Source organism: Mytilus californianus, unplaced genomic scaffold, assembly GCF_021869535.1.
Source record: "Mytilus californianus isolate M0D057914Y unplaced genomic scaffold, xbMytCali1.0.p SCAF_2, whole genome shotgun sequence".
NCBI lineage: Eukaryota > Metazoa > Mollusca > Bivalvia > Mytilida > Mytilidae > Mytilus > Mytilus californianus.
Genome location: NW_026262668.1, coordinates 28,397,147 through 28,404,646, shown reverse-complemented (window position 1 = coordinate 28,404,646; position 7,500 = coordinate 28,397,147). Strand labels below are relative to the sequence as shown.

At 33.2% G+C, this 7,500-nt stretch overlaps 1 long non-coding RNA gene across 1 annotated transcript; it reads left to right on the top strand.

Moving 5' to 3' along the window:
• The first annotated feature begins 317 nt into the window (after positions 1-317).
• Positions 318-2,202, top strand: LOC127729636 (uncharacterized). The gene is made up of 3 exons (XR_007994743.1): positions 318-422; positions 1,380-1,612; positions 2,062-2,202. It is a non-coding gene; the product is annotated as an uncharacterized LOC127729636 (long non-coding RNA).
• Positions 2,203-7,500: the final 5,298 nt, after the last annotated feature.

The following is a 7,500-nucleotide window of genomic DNA, read 5'->3' as shown; positions in this document are numbered from 1 at the left end:
ACAAGTGTTAGATGCTGTCATGAAAGAAAGGGCCACTGAAGGTCTCGGTGCAAATACGCGCAAGCAGGCTGATGTGATATCGGTAGATGAAGAAGCGTCATTATATGATAAGGGTATCCTTGGCGTGGATAATCCCCAACAACTTATAGACACGTTGCTTTATTTGTGTGGTTTGCATTTTGCATTAAGGGAGGCACTGAACACCGACAGCTCAGACTTAATTCTAATCCGCAAATAACTGGCCCGTTTCAAGATAAGGATGCTAAATTAAGATACCTGTTGTACAAAGAGGATGTTTCAAAAGATTACGCAGGTGGCCTTAAGCACAGAAAAGTTGTTCCAAAATGTGTCCGAGCATTTGAAAACCCAGAAAACAGAAATAGATGTATTGTTACAGTATTTGAAAAGTACAAGTCACTTTGGTAAGTAGCTTATTATTTATAAATAACTTTATAAAATGGGGGGGGGGCTTATATTTAACGCGTTAACGCTTTTCAACACTTACAAAAAAAACGACTAATGGTATTCCTTGTACGTTAAAATGACAATAGAAGAGGGGCAAAAGATACCAGAGGGACATTCAAACTCATAGATCGAAAAAAAAAATGACAACGCCAGTGGTATCCCCTCCTCCAAATTTAAAAGATGAAGCCCTCTCTGTACCGATTTCCTTATAAAGGTAAAGAACATGAGAAAATATGAAAATTGAATGGTGTAAAGAATATACAAACAATGTATAAAACTTTAAAAAAAAAAACCAAAGGCAGCAGAAAAATATGAAAATCGTCTAATGTACATGTAACACATCAAAACAAATCATGAACACAAAACAGACATCCAAAGGTTGAATTAAATTTTCCAATACGAATCCACAGGATTTATTACTGTTTTTTTTAATATATTGATTGTTGGTTGCTTAACGTCCAGTGGCAAATATTTCATGCATATTCAGAACGATTCTTTAATATATCTTCTCATCATGCTTCAATGAATATGATAAAATCTGAAATATTTGTTGATCTAATCTAACGTAATTTCCTTTTACAGCTAATTTCCTAATGCATGCAGGGTAAGACTTTGGTTAGCTTGCTTGCTTTGTTTGTATATTGACAATTGTGATTGGGATAACTTTCAATCAAATTTAAATATAATATATACTTGTTTAATAATGCCTGTTTATATTGTTTGCAGATATCAATCTTAAATACAATGCTTCAGCTTACGTTTATACAAACAAAGCAAGTAAGCCAGCCAAAGTTTTACTCCACAAGCATTAGGAAATTAGCTGTAATTTACCTATAATAATTAAAATCATCTTTACATTATTACATTATGTGTGTTTGAAGTAAAATTTTACAAAACGTTTTCTTTTATTTAAGTCCAACAAATGGCGGAAAGGATTGTTTTTACCTTACACCTTTAAAACATATCAAAGATGGACAATGGTATAGCAAAACTCCTATTGGACACAACACTTTACAAGGCACTGTGAAACGGTTGTGCACAAGTATTGGACTGACTGGAAAACGTACAAACCATAGCCTCCGAGCCTCAGCAGCAACACGTCTTTATAATGCTGGCATAGAAGAACAACGTGTGGCCGAAACAACAGGTAATATAATAGTAAAATGAAACATTATAATTTCTAGTCTTTTATTTTTAATATTCTTATTTAGCCCACACAAAATGGCATGAAAAAAAAAACAAACACGAAGGTATTCCTTGTCTGCATGACATTACCCAATAACTGTTCTTTTTCACAGTTTTTTTTCTTCAATTGCTTTAATAGAGAACTGATGATTGTAAGAAAAATGTATAATTATCTTTGTACAGAGACTTCAGGAAACTTATCATTAAGATAACTGATTGTATCTGTCACGATCACGATATTTTGGGTAATCAGATTTACCATAACTCGTCCGCTCGTCTGTTTGTCCGTCATGCTTCAGTTACTGCTAAAATTTTGAGTTTTATTCCTTTTATTGTGATGTTGAATATGCAGTTCAATAGAAATAAAAAGTGCTAACGTAAACGCAAAAATAATTAAGCTATGTATTGCAGGTCATCGTAGTAATGCAGTAAGAGTTTACAAAAGGACTTCTGCCGATCAACAAATAGAGGCATCGAACATCTTGTATGGATTAAGACCGTCAGATGGAAGTAAGAAGGCAAAACCATCAGCAGCTGCGGGTGCACCAGTTGGTAGTGCTTCGGTTGAATGTTCAACACCCGAGAGTGACAAAAAAACTGTGACTTGCAACTTTTCTTTCAATTTTTCGTTATGATTAATTCATGTAAAATAAAATGAATACAATCTGTTAACAAACAGTTAAATTAGTTTTTCAATCAGGATAAAATAATGACCTGACACAGGTCATTATTTTATGCCTTGGAGCACATTTCATTGAAAAATGGTATCGTCCGGGTTGATTCTGATAAAGAATGACCTATCGTTCTGAAAGAAAATAACTCCATGTAGGTATATAAAAAGATATAAAAGTAATAGTTTATTAAGACGACAGATAGATATGTGATAAATTGGATAATTATATTAAACTTTCAGCAATATTTTAGAAAATGACTTTTTAGAAGCAAGTTTGTCTATTTAAGGAGAAAAACAAAGGATAAATTTGTTAAACTATACTCCGATAACTTAAATGTAGTTCGTATATCACAAATTAGCAGTATGAAGCCAAATTACAAGCACTTGCATTCTCCTGTTTAAAGACATTTTTAAAGCATAACATAGATTTATCTGATCTTGGGTACTAAGAGAATTTAACAAGGAAGCAGACTTTTTCAGAAAAATCTTTGATTTTGATGACAGGATGTAAAATTTTATCATTTTGCATATTATTTTTTGTTAAGGAAATCTGGATATCTTTTACGTGGGATGTTTTTGCAAGTAGTATTAACTACAAGGTCAAATAATTTTATCTGCCTTTCTGGACACCTGACGCTTTTGCATTTGATTGGTCTTTTGATTTGAATTGGTTTGTACCACCAGTTCATCTTATCAACAAAACTATTAACCATATTATTTATTGCAAAGCAAAAGGTACGTTGCAAGTACCAAATGTACGTCTGCTTCCTTTGGGGTAATAGTTTTCAGAATAGACACTATAATACATGTATAATGATTTATTTTATGAAAACGTTGTTACGTACTGATGTACTGATACGGACATTTTAAGGAGGACTGTACTCGCTAGTATATGGTAAATTTGTATGAAGACGTATGGTTACATATACATATTTTAAGGAGAACTATACTCCTTTAGAGAGGACTGTACTCTCATGTATATGGATATTTGCATAAAGACGCTTGGTAACATTTAAATATTTTAAGAAGAACTGTACTCCTTTAGAGAGGACTGCACTCTCTAGTATATGAATAATTTGCATGAAGACGTATGGTTACATATAAATATTTTAAGGAGAACTATACTCCTTTAGAGAGGACTGTACTCTCTAGTATATGGATATTTTGCATGAAGACGCTTGGTAACATTTAAACATTTTAAGAAGAACTGTACTCCTTTAGAGAGGACTGCACTCTCTAGTATATGAATAATTTGCATGAAGACGTATGGTTACATATAAATATTTTAAGGAGAACTGTACTCCTTTAGAGAGGACTGTACTCTCTAGTATGTGGATAATTTGCATGAAGACGTATGGTTACAGTTGAATATTTTAAGAAAAACTGTACTCCTTTAGAGAGAACTGTACTCTCTAGTATATGAATAATTTGCATGAAGACGCATGGTTACATATAAATATTTAAAGGAGGACTGTACTCCTTTAAAGAGGACTGTACTCTCTAGTATATGAATAATTTGCATGAAGACGCATGGTTACATAATATTAAGGAGGACTGTAATCCTTTAGAGAGGACTGTACTCTGTAGTATATGGATATTTTGCATGAAGACGCATGGTTACTTATAAATATTTAAAGGAGGACTGTTCTCCTTTAGAGAGGACTGTACTCTCTAGTATATGAATAATTTGCATGAAGACGCATGATTACATATTAATATTTTGAGGAGAACTGTACTCCTTTAAAGAGGACTGTACTCTCTAGTATATGGATAATTTGCATGAGGACGTATGGTCACACATAAATATTTTGAAAAGGACTGTACTCCTTAAGAGAGGACTACTCTCTAGTATATGGATAATTTGAAAGAAGATGTATGGTTATATATAAATATTTTGAGGAGGACTGTAATCCTTAAGAGAGGACTACTCTCTAGTTTTTGGATAATTTGCATGAAGATGTATGGTTACATAAGTATAAATATTTTGAGGAGGACTCTACTCCTTTAAAGAGGATTGTACTCTCTAGTATATGGATAATTTGCATGAAGACGTATGGTTACATATAAATATTTTGTACTGATGACCTTTTTTGTAAAAAACATATATCTTGAATATTGTGTATACCGGTCCAAGTTAGTTTTGATCTATACCGATATCTGATCGTATTAGGATTTTATAAGTATAATTAATATAGATACAGAGTCAATCAAAGTCTCTTCCCTTATTAAAACGTTATCATTTATTATTCTGATGTATTTTAAAGATACATGTACTACAACAGTCTGATGCTACTGGAAAGATTAGGAAAAATTCGGGAATCATAGCGACTTTTTGAAGAATGTTCAGTTCTTACCAGATAAAGTAAAAAGTTCGAAAGCTGCTGCTACAAACAAGAAATATGACAATTTAGTTTTTGAAAATTTCAACACTGGTATTTTTAAAATATAATTGTTGTCTTTAAATTGCCTCATCTTCCACAGTTGCCCTGTTCCTAGGAGGTCTTATTCAACAAAATGTCTCTTCATTAGTTCTTGAAGCATATTTTTACAGTATAAATTGGCACAAAAACCCCATCTGAAGCTTTACCCATTTGCAGATAAATTAGTATAATTTATACATATTTATATATATTTACATATATTTACATAACCCCCTTTGCCATGCGATCTTGTAGCGAACGCACAACCCTATACTGTGTTTGGTTTTTTCTACGATATCTAGTTCAGAAAAACTTTATTTTCGGAGGAGTGAAACGAGGGAGGAAATAAATACATTTCTTTACGGTCCTATGTTTTATATATAACGGTATTTCTATATTTAAACGAGATAGGGTAATACCCATTGAATTCCTTTCTGCACGGACGATTTCGACAGTCAGTATATAAGGAAGATTTGAGGTGTGGTTGACCAATGCGACGCTCGTTACAAGATGGTAAGGACTATGTTAGTTTGGTATACTATTCCACACCCTCCCACCCCATTTACGCATATTATATGTAACCTTATCGTTTCTTATCGACTTGTGTATGGTAAAAATTGATTCATTATGTATGGCTGATTGTACATATTTATGTTGAACATATTCAAATAAATGCGATCTTGTGTAGCGAACGCACAACCCTATATTGTGTTTGGTTTTTTCTACGATATCTAGTTCAGAAAAACTTTATTTCGGAGGAGTGAAACGAGGGAGGAAATAATAGCATGAAAACCCATGAGACGAGGATAACTATAAAACTTAACATAAATTGTTAACACAGAGATATGTCTCGCCTTTTTGCAATTTTGATAATGCAAAAGTTGAATTTAAAATAGCAATAATTTACATGTAAGTTATGCAAATATTCAAAGTCAAATAACCATGACTGAAGATACATGGCAAAACAATCTCCATGGAAATGGGATGTGCAAAAGCCAATATAACTGCATACTAAATACCATTGAATTATCATAAGTCGTTTCCCTTTAAACAAACCTAACACGAAACATTAACTAGTAAACAATGTAAAAGTGTCTCAAAGTCAATGAACCATGATGAGGGGGTGGGGCTATATTATCTCCATGGAAGCAAGACTTGCAAATGCCAATAAATTTGCATCCCTAATATCATTGACTTAACATTAGCGGTTCGTCTTAAACTGACCTAATCACAAACTAATACATATAATCTAAGCAAAAGTTTCAAAGTCAATAGACCACGACTGAGGGGGCGGAGCAAATTAATCTCCATGGAAATGAGATATGCCAATGCTTATACAACTGCATACCAAACATCATTGACCTACCACTAGTGGTTCCCCATAAACTGACATAATCACAAACTAAAACATGTAAACTGAGCAAAAGTTCCAAAGTCAATAGACCATGACTGAGAGGGCGGAGCCAAATAATCTCCTAGGAAATGAGATATGCCAATGCTTATACAACTGCATACCAAACATCATTGACCTACCACTAGTGGTTCCCCATAAACTGACCTAATCACAAACTTATTCATGTAAACTAAGCAAAAGTTTTAAAGTCAATTGACCATGACTGAAGGGGCAGGGCCAAATAATCTCCATGGAAATAAGATGTGCCAATGCGAATACAACTGCATACCAAATATCATTGACCTATTACTAGTGGTTCACCATAAACTAGACCTAATCACAAACTAATACATTGTTGCCGCCGACGCCGCCGCTGCCGACGCCGGAAACAGCAAACCTATGTCTCGCTTTTTGACTCCGTCAAGGCGAGACAAAAAAACGGAAGTAACCCTACATGCCAGTATTGAATCTTTTTTACTTATATTTGGTACTTGCATGCTTTTGAATGATATCTTTTTTTGAAGTTTTTACAGTCTGACCAAAGCCAGTCTCCACTATCCACTTCCTACAAACGCAATTTGATAGTGGGGACTGACTTAAGTCAGACTGTAAAGTATTTTATCAGTTCATGAATTATCTAATGTTTTTTAAACTAAGATAACACCACTCAGGACTGAGGTAATTAAAACTTGACCTTTGTCCAACTCTAAGTATATGTAAGAGAATGATAATCCCTGTCTTCATTATTAAGTACGAGCGTTAGCGAGTACTTATCATGAAGATAGGGATTATCATTCTCTTACAAACTTATAAAATTGTAAAGGGCTCAAGGCTCAAATGATCTCTTGATTGGTTGTATTTAAGAATTAGTTTCATTGTGAGTGCAGTGTTTGTAATTAATGCATGACTTCCTTTTTAGCCATTTAATTTATGGATTAGTTTTAGTGATGTAAGGACTTTCTTGTAATTTTGTAAAATATAAAAGATTGTGTTTCAGACATTATATGACACAACAGTACAATGAAATGGTAAGAATTGTTTCCTGATTGTGAGTAGGAATGTAAATCATGTAACATTTTAGCGAGGAATTATCCTTTTTTTCCCAGTTCAAATCAATAAATTCAAAATTTGAGTTACAACTAAATTTTATTTTACAGCCAATATTTTAGTCCAGTCCTTTACACCAAATACTACTTTATTATGTCAGGGAAATGTTAAAATACAATGCCTTTAAAAGTTTAAAATATATCCAAAAGTTAACTTACATTCCTTGTTTAAGAATTTTATCAGAATATTGGAAATTACTATTCATACCAACCACGGATCCAGTAATCTGGAGTTTTTTGAAAGAGTAGAAGCTAAAG